General features: G+C 33.0%; 1 protein-coding gene across 3 annotated transcripts in view; it reads left to right on the top strand.

Moving 5' to 3' along the window:
* LOC108728062 (limbic system-associated membrane protein) overlaps positions 1 to 17241 on the top strand; it is a 185108-nt gene that overhangs the window by 106735 nt on the left and 61132 nt on the right. The window lies entirely within an intron of this gene.

Below are 17241 nucleotides of genomic sequence, written 5' to 3'. Positions count from 1 at the left end.
ATGCACAACTTATTCATTTTTCTTATCGCAACTTTACAATGCATAGTTGAGATGCTATTTTTCCTCAATTTTCTAGTTTTGTTAGTATAACTATTTCTTTCTCAGAGTATAGCGAATAACAGAATAGAATAGGGAAAGCTCTTTGTGATACGTGCGTACATTTACATAATACACGGAATATTTTGTAAATTACATCTTGATATTTTCTTGCATATTCCCGCGTAAAAACATTTATTTCACATCGGATACTTAAAAAGTTTCTAAAATTTATATCACAAAAACTCGGTGAAGAATCAATCATTTTATAGCCGTAAAAATTGGAACAATGATACAAAAGTGCCCTCGCACCGTTTTGTTCGTTCCGTTTTCCGCAGCATTCTCCGAATATGGACCATTCTTATCGCAATCTAACAAAATGAAGAAAATATCAAAAGCATGTTCGTCTTCGGGTTTGAGAGTTATGAACGTTGTTGCGGATGAATGCGCGTGACCTGCGATAAAAGCGCAGGTGCGATGATGAACCGAAAACAGCGACCGTTTTTCATTGCACCTAGATACAGGGAAGCGTGCAATCTGTTCCGGTGTGGCGCGTGAGTAAAATCGATTGGGAGGAATACGATGAGGTCGCGCTAACGCCAAGCTCGAGTTCCATTAGGCGCAACGGTAACGCCCGGTGGTCCGTGCAGCGGAAACTCTCTATCGTGTAACGCACGCGACATGCACTTGCAAGCGTTTCGTGCTTTGATAACAGAAAGCGCAAAAGGCTTAAGCGATATTAACCCGTTAAATCTAATCCCTCCCGTTAAATGTAATCCCCTCTGAGTCTCTTTTAAAAAGAAGATGTATCATTTTTCTTTCTCCCGATAGGAATTCATCTCTAATTGGAAAAGTGTCGAAAAATTCTCCGCTTCGAGATTACTAAATGAGTATAACTTGAGTTTTGGCAAAGACAAAGAAAACATTTAACGAACTCTTCTTTTTTTCCTCTTCAGTGGATATAAATGTCTTTATAAGTTACTGCGAAGTGGCACGTGAGTGGAATAAACTGAAAGTTCCCAAAACGGCTCAGCTATAATTCTCACAATGCGAAACCTTTTATCTTTTTTCGTGATTAAAACGCACCGCTGATTGCTCTCTATGGATTATTGCAGACAACCAAAGTTTTCAAGTAAAGAGACACAGGAGGAAAATAGTAGACTCATTATACAGAACCGAGTTTTATTTTTATTAGATTCAATAGTAAAGAGTACATTATTGATTAAATTGAACATATATGAATATGTTTTTAATGCAAAAAAATAAATTTAAATTAAATTAACAATTATCTAATCTATACTAAATCAATAATAGAGATATCATAATTAGAAATTTTTATATAACGCGCGGCGCTTATCTCTCATCTCAATTAAAAAATAAAATTTGTAATTTATATTTACTGATACTAGATTTCTCTGTACCTCTCTTATTTATTTATTTTATAATTTTTTATTACTGTTGATTATCATCTATTTTCTTTTATGATCATAAAACCTCGATGATCGGATATATTTTCACGCGATCGAGCGTGATGTATGGTTACTTTACTATCATTTCCAGTTCCTGCTTCGTAACTTAATCATATGATCGATAGACTCTTCGGACATAACCGACAAAATTTGTAGATTATATTATAGATTTTATTCCTTTGTGGACCGGTGACCCCATTTACGGATCACCTTCTTTTATTTTATAAACTGCTCGCTCAATTTTTATGAAACTTAACGTATGGGGTAATTTGATGTTTTATTTGAATCTGAAGTTAAAAATAAAAAATTCAAAATGGTCGATTCAATATGACGAATAAAATTTAAAAAAAATAATTTGTTATCATAAAACTCGATTTAAAAAAATTTTTAATTAGAAAATATCTAATATCACGTTTCCAGTTTTGCTTTATTTGAAGCTACATATGTAAACAGTTAGTACTGATTTCCAAACTTTAATTATGAGCCCTATGACACTAGATCCTTCTTCATAGAGATTACTATCCTTTTGAAATTGGATATTTTTAGGCTATATTCAAATTCAAAAATATCAAGAATTTCTTAAATCCGAGTTTCATGATTATTATTTTGAAATGTTGAATTGTAGAATTTTTAGATCAGAATCGAATTCAGCGATCCCTTTACAAAGCAAGATCTATCATAAGTTCCTATTAGGAAAAATATTTTGTTCTATGAACTAAAATGTAACGGTATATTTAGTTGAAATATGCCGAACAAAACTGTAATTTTATGAGAACTAAATTATTTAGTAGATATAAACAAATATTTTTGTTATAGAAATTATTTTACAAAAATAACTAAATTTTTTATTATTATTACATAAACAAAATATTTGGTTGCTGTTAAAAAATGTCTCAACTAAACAGTTTTGTTGAAGGCACTAAATTTTTTTTCCTAGTGTACTTTATGAGAAAGCTTCGGTCCTCAAAAGGTTAAACTTTTTCTCTTTTATTTGCTTTATTATTTTTTATTACTGTCGATTATCATCTATTTTCTTTTATGATCATAAAACCTTGATGATTAAGTGTTTCGCGCGATCGAGCATGATGTGTGGTTACTTTACTACCATTTCCAGTTCTTGCTTCGTAACTTAATTACATGATCGATAGACCCTTCGGGCATACTGACATCCCGACCGACTTCGATAATAAAATCACACGAATTTCCAATTGATTGAAATCGCGCGATAAAATCGTAAGGCGGTAAGAATAAACGATAAGCAGAGATCGATTCTTTTCTCCTCGAACAGTTAGAACTATCGGTACGAGCTGCCTCGCGAAGCGGCGCGTGAGTGGAATCAATTGGAAGATAGGAAGGTAGCGTTGTAGCATCCAAGTAGAAGTTCCATTAAGCTCGAGGAACTCAAGAGGCAGCTCTCTTCGTACAGTCGGGTATAGCCTTGCGACCGAACGACGCGTGCTCGCAGCTGCAAGACGATCAAGCAAGTTTCTTGGAACTCGGACTCCCGCGATGCTTCCTGAGACAATGACTTGTAATTAAGGGTAAGATCGACCGCCTGATATTCCGCGATGGTCCGGAAACTACAGCGCCGGAAGCTTCGAAGCTCTCTTCTAATGGCCGACAACGATCGTCTAGTAAAAACTGCCGAGTTATTTATTTTTCGTGAATCTTACTCGCCCAAGGTAGTTGTGCTAGGCTCGAGCTGATGAATCATCTGATTTAAAGTTCGTTAGTTTCACAATCTATACTATATAGATCTAAGTTATCACTTACTCAAGAAGCTCTTTACTTAATTTAATTTCTTGTCTTTGTTTTGCGGCTTCTGATGAACAAGTTTCTAGTAAATTGCGACCGTGTCCCCTCTACTTGGATAGAGAATCAGTGGATCAAATTATAACAATAAAAAGCAAAATAACAATTGAAAAATTAAAGATAGGGATGTAAGAGTTAAAACGTAATTAGTGGTGCGCAAATAATTTAAACTGTGATTACAAATGTTTCGGTTCTACTTCGAACTATCATCAGCGTAGAAATACAACATAAAATTGATTATCTCCCAGTCTCAAGCAAACCATAGCAATCTTCCTTCAAATGAAACATTCCCAAATGTTAATCAAAAGAAGCAGGTTAATAATTTAAATTAAAACGCTATGGGCGAGTTCAAGACGGCAAAGCGGCTAGGCATGCTTACCGAGCGATTGAATATGATTGGTTGAATCTATAAGTAAGAACCAATTACGCTCATTTGCTCGACGAGCAGGCTAGCCGCTTTGTCAACTTGAACACGCCTTATGTCTTTATTTACTTAACTTCTTGGTTAATGATACTGAGGTCCGGTTCCACTAACATAAAATTAATCTTAATCTCGATTCTACCTCGGTTTCTAATTTTGAGATATAGAAAAAGGTAAAAAGTAAATTGTAGATTAAAGTTAATCTTACATTGGTAAAACCGGACTTATAAAGGATCATGTTTGGCGTTGACCAAGAAGTCAAGTAAATAAAAAAAGAAAACTCACCAAAGATCCAAGAGTGTGAAAGATGCATAACACTAATAAAACTACAGCTATCCGTCGCGTCATTAATATTAAAATTGATCAATGTAAAAATAAATAAATTAAAAAGTTATGAGTCATAGAACAAAATTAATTACAAAGTGACACGACTAAACTGAGTTTCAAAGAAGAAATGTTGGAAAAATAAGTTAAAACCATTAAAGTAAGAAATAAACAGATAGATCAAAGTTATAAAATTAAATAAATAAATGTAAATAATAAATGAGAACGTTGCAAATCAAAGTTACAAAATTGAAATGAATAAACGTAAATAATAATAGGAACGTCACAGATCGCTAAATTTAAAAATAAGAGAGTAAATAAAAAGAGAGGAAATCAAACATGCTTTATAATTTACTCAAACCTATTACATATCCATGATGTAAAAATCCGTGGTTTCCGTATCCGACTATAAATTGAAGCTATTCTTTTTAATAAAAAATAAGGTTTTATGAATCTAAAGAACTAGATATTTTAGAAATTTCAAATCGAGAATGCGAACAATACATTTGACATTGTTCCGGCACGAAAAGTGTCCTCGCATATCAGAGCGTAGTACTCTTTCGGCGCGAAATTCTCTACGTTACAATAGGAAATTCCACAGATATTTTAGCTTTCAACTTCTGACGGTACAAAAGGAGTCTCTGGCCACGTGCCGTCCCTTTGGTATACACAAAGATCCCGTCGTGCGAAATCGTGGACGCGAATCGGCTCGCTTACCTAAGTGAAGCGCGAGGACGAGACAAGTCGACTCTCGAAGACAAGACGAGAAGGGAGACGTCTCTTAGAAACGTTCGCGAACACGAAGTTCAAGAACTCTCTTTTCATGGAAAAGGGAATTGAGAGGAAACGCGACGGCGTGGCTGAATGGAAACGCGCTGTCGGTTGTCCAACACGTGATCGGAATACCCGGGTCGTCCGCCTCGAATTCCGTTCCCAGTCAGTCCCAGTGTAGCTGGGTTGTGTTTCCGTACCATAGAGTTCGGATATAATCAAAGCGTGTATCCCGTATCGATAGAGATACCAGAATAGAATCAAACCGCACCAAATCAAATCGGCGAGGTCGAGATTCCGCAACTGATTATGATGGATCCTTTACGACACTATCGATCACTCGATATGATATCCGTAGTCTCGGAGTTGTGCTGGCCTTACTGCGCGTTCACGAATGAAATACGACTCCGGTTGATATTGTTTCCGCAACGGAAACCAGCTATGCGCAAAGCAAAGCGCGTCACGATATCGTACTCGGAAATAAGCGAGAAATTTTCCGGAATTCGGAGCATGCAGGGGTGTAATACGTGATAAACACCGAGATAGAAAATGTGTATCGTGCATGTACGGTTTTGCTGAAGTGTCTAAAATTTTAGCTAAACAATTCTAAAAGTAATTTTATAGGATCATTAAACTAATTATAGAACGCTTGTATATTAATTATAATACTTGTAAAAATATTTAGAGATTTTTTTTTAAATTTCCAGAATTTTTACAAAAATATTTTTAGAGAATTCTAAATATTTTTATTTAGAAAAATATTTAAAGAATTTTTATATCCTAGCAATCCCAATTTGAGCGCCCTACATATTTAATTTGACGACAACACAATTATTTTTAGATTTGTATCTAGCTAAATTTTTAAATATTAGGTGTATAAATTAATTCTCGGCCCCAACATTTAATAAACTGCAGCACTTCTATCCTATATATAGTACGTGTAAAAAGTGGTTTCACAAATTTCGAGATGGAAATTTTAATCTCGAAGATGATGAACGGCCTGGACAACCAAAGAAGTTCGAAGATGATGATTTGGAGTTATTGGCAGAAAATCCATGCCAGTCTGAATCTGAACTTGCTTCAACATTAAAAGTAACTCAGCCAGCCATTTCTATTTGGTTGCAAAAGCTGGGAAAAATTCAAAAAGAGGACCGTTAGATTCCGCACGTTCTTTCCGTAGACAACAAAGCGAGACGCTATAATACGGCTTTGTCTTTGCTTTCTCGATTTAAAAAGGACTTCCTGCACAAAATAGTGACGGGAGATGAAAAGTGGGTGTACGACAACCCAAAAAGACGAAAATCATGGGTGAATCCAAGTGAGCCTTCGACATCGATCGCGAAATCCAATATTCATGGCAAAAAAGTTCTTTTGTGCATTTGGTGGGACTTCAAGAGTGTAATATATTTTGAATTGCTTAAACCGAATGAAACTGTCACTGCTGAACGCTACAAACATCAACTTCAATATATTGTTGTGTATTATTGTGTGCAATAAACAGTATTTTCCTGATGCATATGTATACGACGATTTGCTGCTACACTTACGAATAACTTGACAGTTAATTAATTACGACGTCAAAAAATGATGCTATTTTAGTTGTATTATTTATACTGCATGTGCTAGCAAAGCTTAAGTAGCAAATTTTACGAGAAAATGCCACGGACAATCTATGCACATACCATAACATTGCTTCGTACACTCGTCTCAAATCGTCTCGATTTGTTTCCATGTTCCTCGATTCGCTTTATTTGTGCAAAGCTTTTATAGTGTAAATGGAGAGTGCTTTCTGGCAACAAAAAAACTAACTGAATAAAGTGCTCCGTGATCTGTCGGTATATTAGATAGCCATACGATATCCACTGCGTATCGATCTACAAACCGCATCACATCGCTTCGGTGACTCATTGTTAACCAATCAAAATAATGATTGATCTTCCATCAAAGAACTTGAACTTACAAAAGCGGTTATTGTTAAAGATCTTTCATGTAGTTTTCATTATTTTCACAGAAAAAACAAAGTTTAATAATCTTTAAACGTAGATAAAAGAGGAATGTGAATAAAACGTTTATTGATACTTGATAATTGGACTGCACGGTTTGCATTATTGAGAATTCGTAAGAGGTATCTTGTTTTCTACGAGTATTCATTACGGTATCGCGTGCTTTGCATAATACATGCGAGCGATAAGATGTAAAAGATAATTGGCACAGCGAGTTGTTATTATAGTTCCGATTGTAGTAACAATTTCTTACACATATAGAAACGTATTTTGTCTTTATTGCAAGACTTATCTATTTTCTGTAAAGTGAATATCAACTTTCTCAATTGTACTTGTCAATTTTTCTATTTACTTCTTTTTGTGAAGATAATAAGCTTTACTGAGCGAGTATAATAGAATAAACGAATCGACAGTTTCGTTTGTTAATAAACCACGAAAAGCACATTTTTAATTTACACGGTCAAATATAAAGCTTTTAAGCCAGTATTTATAATCGCCTTTCCGCTCTGAAGAACTCATTTTTATTTTTGCAGTAGTAATGATTATCATGTGTATTATTGTCACGCATAACGACAGTAATATAAAAATTATGCTTTTTATTATTATAGTTTGAATACTTTTTTGTAGTTACCTACTTTTTATGTTGTTATATCCGAGGTTTTATTCGCATGGTAGGATTTTAAAAAGAAATTTAATTAGTTCGTTAAATGCCCCTAAAGTACCTGGCGCTACCGCCTTTTATTTTCATGCTGATAGGAGATTCGCAATTTTAACAAAAGGAACACGGTTTCCGAATAGCCGGTTACGATATCAATTACGCAGTGTGTAAAGAACCACTGAATTCGCAAATCGGTAAAGGTGAATTCTAAAGTTTGAAAGCGTAAAATGAGTTTGACGCAATTTGTAGAAAAAAAAAGGGAAAAAAGAGAGTATGTAGAAAATTTAACGAAAGATCGGAGAAAGAGACAGACGCGCGAAAGGAGGAGTAAAACAGTATATATAGAAGGAACGGAGAAAGAGAGAAAGAGTAAAAGAGAAAAGAGCTAGAGTGCTGTGGTAATTAGCTGGTGCTCTAAACCCTATACCGTCGACCAGATCAAGTACTTTTCTGGAAAAGTGCCTAATTCCATGCTCGACATGTTCTATGGGGGTCGAAGACCTTCTATCACAGTTACCATCGACCCTGTTCGTACCTTTGACCATACCAATCACCTCCTACCACCGTCGCTTTTTTATGGACGGAAATCTTTCTAAAGAAGATCCAACTTTTCTAAGCATGCGATACCCCATTCCCTATTAAGAATCGCTCTAGCGCGAACAGACTTACGCTGTACGCGGAATCGTTTTTGCGCCAATCTCTCTTTCTCTGTTAAGATAAGACGACGACCAACTAAAACGCAGGTTTAGAAAAGCTTGTAAAGTGAGAATATTAGTAAAAGTGACGGAATTTTAGAAAACATTCACAGAAAAAAAGATTTCCTCTGTCGCAGCTAATCTCAGTTTGTTATAATATATTTGTTACCGTAACTATAAATTTATAAATTGCAGCGAAATGATTTGCAGTTGTTGCTATAATATAGATATCACAGCTAAGACATTAACTATGATACCTATATTTTAGCTGTCCACATTTTATTATACATCTGCCATTTAGTTACTACATGCAGTTTTTACTTAAGACAGCTACTTTCTTTTTTCCGTATTCTTATTTTACTTTTTATCTTTATTTTTATCATCCACGATTTTTAATGGTTCGTCAATATTCATCTTTGCCATGTATGCGAGGGATAGTTATGACGAAGCAAAAGAAACGAAAATATTGTTTTTCACTATGCAAAATTGAACAAACTCAGTTTGTTAGCTGATTACACTGCATCGATGAAATAGGACACAATTTTTCGGGTCCGCGAGCGAGAAAAGGTTTATACCCGCATACTCGTGTATAAATTCGTCACACAGAGCGAACGTACAGTATGCGCATATGCTGGCAACGTAATTTGGTCTCGTAAAAATACGCGCCAGCAATCGCAGCCATGCGTGGATTTACTCGGAATTTAAAAGGCTGCTAATAACCGAAGTGAATTGAATGTGACTAAAAAACGACCTTCTACCACAACTGTCCTCGATTTCATATTTTCTCACATTCAATATCTCATCTCTTTTGTCTTTGGAATATGATTTTATGCTATTCCACATACTGTATTTGTCTGCGTTAAGTATATTAAAATATGTTCATATGTAACAACGACGTACTTTGTCATACAATCGCAAAAGTAATTCGATTTCAGGGAATTAATTTTATACAATATTGTTCCTATTTTACAAAATAGATAATATTATTATCCACACTTAATATATCAATTTTCTTGAGATTTATGTTATTGCAAACGACATTTGTATGAATCAATTATAAACTCTTTTCTATCGCTATAAAAACGTTTTTATCGCAAAGTTAAAACTTGTTAGTTAAATCTCAAAGTAACGGCCATAATATTGTTCAAGGCCAATTATTTAAATTCTCCATCCTGCGACAACATCGTCCGTAACGTTGTAAGAATAATGACGTTTACATTGATTTGCGGGGTAATGTAACATCGTAAAAACTAAAGTGAAAGCTCCACTTTCCGAACGAGGATCCACGCTACTGTTAGAATACTTGTTTTAGAGCCAGATTCGCCAATTGTGTGCTAATAAAACGAGCCTTATCAAGGAATTGAAACGGTTAAACTTAATTTGATCACTTAAATCAGCACACTGAGATTTTAATCAGCCCTTAGAAGCTTCGGAAGTAGTCGCGACCGTCTTGGTAGACGGTATGTTTCTCTTTCATAAGCGCGGCTAAAGACTCCAGAAAAGAAAACCAAGCGGTTCCCCCTTCCCACGGAGTTTTCTTTCTGACGCCAGTCTTTCCCTTCATATTTTTCTTATTCTTTTTCTTCTTTTTCTTTATGGCCCTTATAATTTTATTTATAGTCCTGTGGGATGTTTTCTCTCTTTTCCGCTTCGTTCTTTTACGCCATTTTTAAATAGCTTCTCGAGACTTTCGCAAACAGGTGTCAACCACCTTATGATTCACAGTGAAGCCATTATGGCACATTGAATTAACGTTTTACTTTATTTTAAAAAATTTGCAAATATTTTTGTTAAATCATAATTTTTTAAAATATACGGTGGCTGCCAAAAATTTCCGATCAACATATAATTTTACGGATAATTTTTGTCAATATATTTTTATTCTAAATTATATTGTAAATTAAATTTATATTCTAAATTATAAGTTTATATTCTAAATTAATAAAAACCTTATTATAATTAACTTAAGAATACGAATTTTCATTACTAAAAAAATGGACAGCGGAACCCTCTCCCCCAATACAGTATGAAGAGTTTCATACTTTTAATATCCAAGGTATGGAATTTCATACTTTGTCGAAGATTAAAATGTTATTTAGATCAAAATTTTTAAGAAAATTAAAATTCACAAAAATGTGATACTTGATTAGGATTCTTGCTTCTGCTTTGAAAAGCCATGTCTTTCCAACCTACCTGATATATACACAAACACGATTGCCGGTTAAAAAATAATATCAGAACAGCTGCTTTTGCCATGTAGAAATTAAAAGAACACATAGTAGAAGAGATAAAAGAAAATTTATTTGCCCTCCATCCTCCTGCCTCAACCTATCCCCAGGAATACCATATATTGAAAAATTTTATATGCATTTGCTGGCCCTGATTAAAGTAATTGTATACATAGGACTATTATTTGTAAAGATTTTTATCTGACAATATATGAGTAATATAATAAAATTATTTATTGGTCCGAAACTTTTGGCAGTTGTCTGGTTGAAAATGGACAAACCAGAATATTCTAATTCAATTAATTAAGTTATTTAAACTAGAATTAATCAGAAAATTCAGATTTGTCTACTTTCAATCAGAATTCCAATTAATCCAACTAGACTTTTTCTCAATATACATTATTTATTTATTTTTCTCAATATATATGTATATATGTATTTCGTACATATAGGAGATCAAGACTCATTGGCACTAGAGGCAAATTGCATTCCGTTTATGTATTGGCATTAAAGTTTGTAGCGCTACTTCATTTATATTATATCTACACGTTTAAAAAAAAATGTATACCATTTGATAGAAGAAAGTTCCAGCTTAAAAATTTTTTTAAATTGCTGTACGATGATTTTTAACGGAGTTATGAGCATTCAAAGTCAAAATGTTCCTTTCATTTAATCCACAATAACTCACTAACAAAAAATCTTAGGAACATTTTAAAAAACAATTTTGTAGAAGAAACTTTAAGCTGTCATGTTAGAAAGTCGAAAAGTTTTGCAAGTTTTTTTGAACACGTGACAGGCCTACAAAGTAAATAGAAAATTTCCCATTTTATCCAACTTGTTGTTTGAGACTCTTTCCTGTATTTTATATTATATGTCAGGGTTCAAAGTTACTTTGTAAAAATAACTCGTTACCGTTCTTTTTTTTTAAATGACCCGTTATCGTTACTCGTGTTATTGATTTAAAAAACTTTATCGTTATCATGGTCATTACTAAAGAACTAACAAGTAGTTACAATTTTTCGTTACTTGTCAATTGTCTACGTCGCTAATTGACCAATTTAACACGGAATCTATAGTGGTCATAGTTAATACGACTCTCTTCTTTTAAAATTCATTTATGCACGTTTCATATACATGTATTACATATACATATATTTTACAAAGTGATACTAAAATTAACGAATATATTTGTTACAGTTACCAAAAGATGACTTTACTTAATAATGTTAATGGCGTTACCATTAACGTTACAAACAAGAAAATGTATTGTCGTTATCTATTTGTAGAAAAAAAATAATTGTGATAGTAACGAGCAACATAACAAGCAATACCTACTTCCCAACCCTGCATATCGTAGACTTCCGTTCTGTTTTCGGAATAAACAATGTTTCAGTTCGAAAATCGAACCACCTTATCACTTTGCCTTTGAACTCTACAAACAGTAGATTGACATAACCATACTGATGGCATCTTCAATAAGTCTCTTCCAATAATGTTTAGTTGTTTTAATAACTCGGTTGCAAGCACTCGGGAGCAAGCACTTGCGCGCCATAGAACCGACGTCCAAGCATCACGAACTAAACTCCACTTTGTCCGCGCATTGATCCGAACGGTATTAAAAGACCTACACAAACTGGCAGCATACACGATCTTTTTCAGCGTCTTCATTGCCTTCGTTACTCTATAGAGAGAAAGCATTGTATCTCGAGACCAGCTTTGTAACCGGCCAGCTATTTAAAATCCAGCAACACTATACGATGCCGATAATCGCTATGCCCGCTGGGTGTAATTAGAGCGGACCAGACGAGTTTATTATCTTCCTTTGAACATTCTATAACGAACACCCTAGAGCTACGTGAAATGCGCGTTACATCAAATTGTCTTTGGTCCAGCTTAGGTTCTTCTTAAACGTAAATTAGAATACGTTATTGTTGTCAGCGTATAAGCGCGAAATCTTAGATCACGGAATTACCTTGTCGAAAATGTAATCACGGTAGCATTGAAAACAATGCTTCATGCAAAATCACAATACAATGATATACACCTGTCGATACGGCGCGGCGTTCTGTCATAACTGTTGAACTTATATCTTGTCTTCTCACTGATTAATCCGCGGAAATGAAATAAAACACTCAATACACTGTGAAGAGGTGTTTTTTATGTATTTATTTATGCAAAGGATTTTTTATATTTTTTAAACTTAACTGCTTTTCTTTAATTAAAAAAAGGAATTTTATTTAATAAGTTGGATTTATACATATAAGAACGATATATATTATTTTCTTTAGGTTTAAGTTTTATAACTGGATTTTATAAAGAAGCATATAGACGTATACCGTAAAATGGGATAACTTTGACCCAGTTAAAGTAACTTTGGCCCAAATTCTAAAAATATCTATTTCCTATATTACTGCTCAGCAGATTGCTCGATCTAGCTGATTTTAGTTTGAAAATGTAGATACAGAGCAGATTTAGTTAGAGAATACTAGAAATCCTCAAATAAGAGCTTGGACACCGTTTAGATTTCTGATTGATCCACCATATTTTTCAGAACTGAATTAAGATAGATGATATAAATGAATAAGATATAGAATGAGATACGTAAATATCTCATTCTATCTTATGCATAATTTATCTCATTCTATCTTAAGCAGATCCTGACAAATATGGCAGATCAAACTGCCATGTCAATGTATCAAATCATGATGTATTATGATGTTCAATCTCTTACTTAAAGATCTCTAGAAAAACTTATTTATAAATTACGCTTTTGCGTAGATAAATAAGAAAATCTTTTAAGTAAAAGTATAACCTTACTATTTCTATTTGAGTATCTTAAATTAAAATTTTCTAAATTCCAACATACTTTTATATAAGAAATCTGTACTAGACATAATTAATATATAAAATTAAATTTTTTTATCTTACCCATTGTGCTTAATATTACACGCCTTGGGGTAACTTCAACCCCAATAATTTGGTCCAATCTCAATTCTTTGACTCAATCTTAATTCTCTTGTTGCTTTGTTCTCTTTCGTTTATCTTAATTCTCTTGTCCTCCCGCTAATTTTTTTTTATAGTAATACTACACGGAAAGAATTTTTTCTTAGAATTTATCCTGAAAATATGGAACAACATTGTATTTCGAGGAATTTTATGTAATTTTCTTTCATTTATTAATAAAACTACAATAAAATATAAAATAAGTTTGATTAATTTTTTACTAAAGTGAATGGTAAAAATCTTTAAAGTATTATATTGTATTACAACTATACCATATTTTCAAGGTAAATTCTAAGAAAAAATTTTCTCCGTGTAGTTATTTATTCTCGAATTTTTTAAAACTAAATGTACAGGATACCCAATAAGACCGTAATAACGCTTAATTCCTAAGATTATTTTGAGACGAAAATTCTAATACTAAAATACCAAGGCTATAATAGTTTTTTTAATTATAAGCATTTAAAAAGTTAGCGAATCATACTGTCTAAAGTTCGCACATTCAGTTGTGGTATAACGCAAAATACCAACCACATCTGAACGCGCGAACTTTAGGCGATATAATTCGCTAACTTTAAACTCTTTTAATTTAAAAACTATTATAGCATTGAGACATTTGGTATTAGGATTTTCGTCTTAAAATAATCTCAGGAATCTACTTTTACGTTAATTGTTATCGGACATTCTGTATACACTGTAAAAAAAAATGTTAATTTTAACTTAAAGATGTATAGTGGATTTTCTGAGCATGCAAAAATGTTAAAATTAATATTTTTGTGTTAATTTTAACATTTTTGTATGTCTCAGAAAGTCCACTAAAAGTCTTTAAGTTAAAATTAACATTTTATTTTTTACAGTGTATTTTGCATTTACATATACAATAACTGAATAAAGTTTTGCCAAAGGATTTGCGGGTTATTGCCGTGTATGATCTATTTCTAATGCCAAAGTTTTCTGAACCTTGTCGTTTATTTCATCAAGACGAGGATTACTGAGCATTGATACTTAACTGTTCCTTCGAAGAATTCTGTTTATGTAAACGTTATTGAAGAGGAGAGGCAAGAGAAGCTGAAATACAGAAACGTCTAGATAATTTAAACAAAGACTTAGGATATAACGTTGCGGAAGACTGCTCTCCTGACAAGCTAAGGAAGTGCCCTTCTCCTTTTCCTCTCCCTCTCAACAGTGTTTATATAAAGGGAATTCTCCGGAGGAGCAGCTCAGTATCAGTGCTCCTCGTTCTGATGGAGTGAACGGCAAGGTTCAACGAAACGTTACTATTAGCAAAGGATCACGACACGGTGATAACCCGCAAACTCTCTGGCATCTTTGAAATAGATACCCATGGTAGTCGCAAAAGTATTATGAATAAAGTTTTCTTTCTTGAATAAGTTCTTTCTATTTTTGTATCAAATCTCTAAATTGATGATATATTTCGTGCATTATTAATATTTAAATACTTTTTTGTTATAACATTGATCTAAGGAATGTATTGGTCAAATCAATGAAATATTTCACTTGGAATAAAGTTACTTCAAATCCCGGTAACATTGTCCTAAATCCAAATAAGGTTTCTAAAAACCTTTTGTAATCTTTGTAAAATTAAAGAATCTTTAAGTATTAGCTATAGAGACATTAGAATTATTTCTTATGTCATAAATAAAGAAAAAATATTGGTAGTAGAAATAATTAATAAATTTTTAAAACTTTATCTAATATAGGTAGAAAATCATAATTGTGGGCCAAAATTATCCCATCTTAAGGTAAAATTAAATATATTTGTTATGTTGTTTATTATTGTCCAAATATATTTGTTTATATAAATAAATTTTAATATACTTATTTTCTATAATACTTATTTTTTAGATGGAATATATGCTCTTTTTTTTATTGGTATTTCCTACAAGTAAAATTGACTACTTACAGATCTTTTTATTATATTTAACTGTGCATGTTTCGAGAAAATGAATAAATAAATTCTTTCTTTCGAAACTAAATAATAGCGCACAAGCATTCGCTTTGCTTTTATTCATATGACGCATTATCTAAAGTTTCAAGTTATGACTCCTTAGAGTCGACAAGAAGAATATCCTTTGGTCGTGGAAAAATGAAAAGAAAAAAGATGTCGCTCTAACCGTAAAAGAACGCAGAAGAAGTCACGGACTTTTTTTGATTTTCTTCGCATGAACGGCAGCAGATGTAATTTGGCTCGATGCCGGGGGGTAAAGAAGATTAAACTGTAAAAGAACCAACGACCAGGTATACATCTTACACGTATTTAATCATAATAATTCTAATTACTCGGGAACAAAGTCAGAAGAGAGATAAAATTACTACAGAGAAACAGATGTGAGAAAGAGATGAAGAAGTCCGTTAGATTGTAAAAGCGATGGGAGGAAAGTTTAGCTGTGTCGTAATGTTGCGATTACCGTTGCTTTTTTCGTATATAAATCACTCGAATACGAAGACAGAAAAGTAATTCTTTTTTTATCACTCCTATTTAATTTTCTACTTACGCTGAAAAGGAGCTACGATTATGCTTTACCTACGTTTTCTGTTCTTCATCGTAAATCAGATTCATCCACTTTCCCTTTTCCTCTCGCTGACTTATGGTTATTTTTTTTCCTCTATCTCTCTACTTGATCCATTCTTTCAATTCCATCGACCTTATTCCTCATGAGGTCGTTAATCCTAATTTTCATTCAGTCTTTTCGAGCGAACCGCCTCTCTTCCTCGATAAAATGAGAATTTCGCATCATCGCCAGCGACTATTAATTTTCTCGCCCATATCTTTTCATGAACAATTACGTCTCGCAATTACTCAAAGCTAATCTATAATTAAGGATGTACGTGTTACATCTCAAAGCACATTATCGAAAATATAATAATTTCATAGATTGTTTTATTATTATGTCTCTCTAATTGTAAGGATTTGTGTAAAACTTAAAGGGATGTTGGAGCGACGACCGAACTTGATCGATGTTGATAAAACAGATTTGTAATTCCAAATAAAAATATTACGTACATCAAGAAAACGTTACATACATTAATTAAAACATTACGTACATTAAGCAAAATCATTAAGTAAAACGTTATGTATATTTCTTGCTCTGCTATATCCTATATATCACATGAATGCGAGGTTATGTACACTCAAATCGTACTTCTCAAGCCATTTCTCTTGTAAGCTTTAAAATCATAATTTGAAGGTCTCATAATATTCTTATAAATTATTCAAATATGGGAAAGTACTTTTTGTTTGGATACCTATGTCCTTGCATTCATTTATATATATGAAGGAAGCGAACCTACATGGTACCAGAAAACTGTAATTTACAATTTTTGGAGGATTTTCATACCGGTTTGTACTTTTCCAAAGGTATTTGCGTTTTTTCTTTTATTCTGGAGAAGGATTTTTTATTCTGTATAAGGAAAACGAAATGGTTTAAAAAATACGAAATGAATGTTCCTTCGGTACTCCAGCATCCCTTTAAAGACATTCCACTTATTGATTTAAAATTTATTTAATTTTTGTTTGCTTTGATTCTCATGTAATATCACGTTTTGTAGTACTTTGCAAATTTGATAAGATCGTAGCGATTACGAATTAAATCAAGTTTTTTATATACAAGGTGTTTCGAATTTAAATGTCTAAACTTCGGGAGCGTGTAGAGGATAAACTAAGAAAAAAGTCCTGTAGAGATATACTCGTTTTTACTTCGTTCTGGAGAAAATCGCAAAAAAAAAAGAACGTAGTTTTCATTTTTGTACTTTCTCATTACTTATTCACGTTACCCCCATTAACCTGGACCCCCCACCATCGA

This window comes from Mycetomoellerius zeteki, unplaced genomic scaffold (genome assembly GCF_001594055.1).
Source record: "Mycetomoellerius zeteki isolate Tzet28-1 unplaced genomic scaffold, Tzet1.0 scaffold58, whole genome shotgun sequence".
NCBI lineage: Eukaryota > Metazoa > Arthropoda > Insecta > Hymenoptera > Formicidae > Mycetomoellerius > Mycetomoellerius zeteki.
This window is presented reverse-complemented; position numbering and strand designations above follow the sequence as displayed.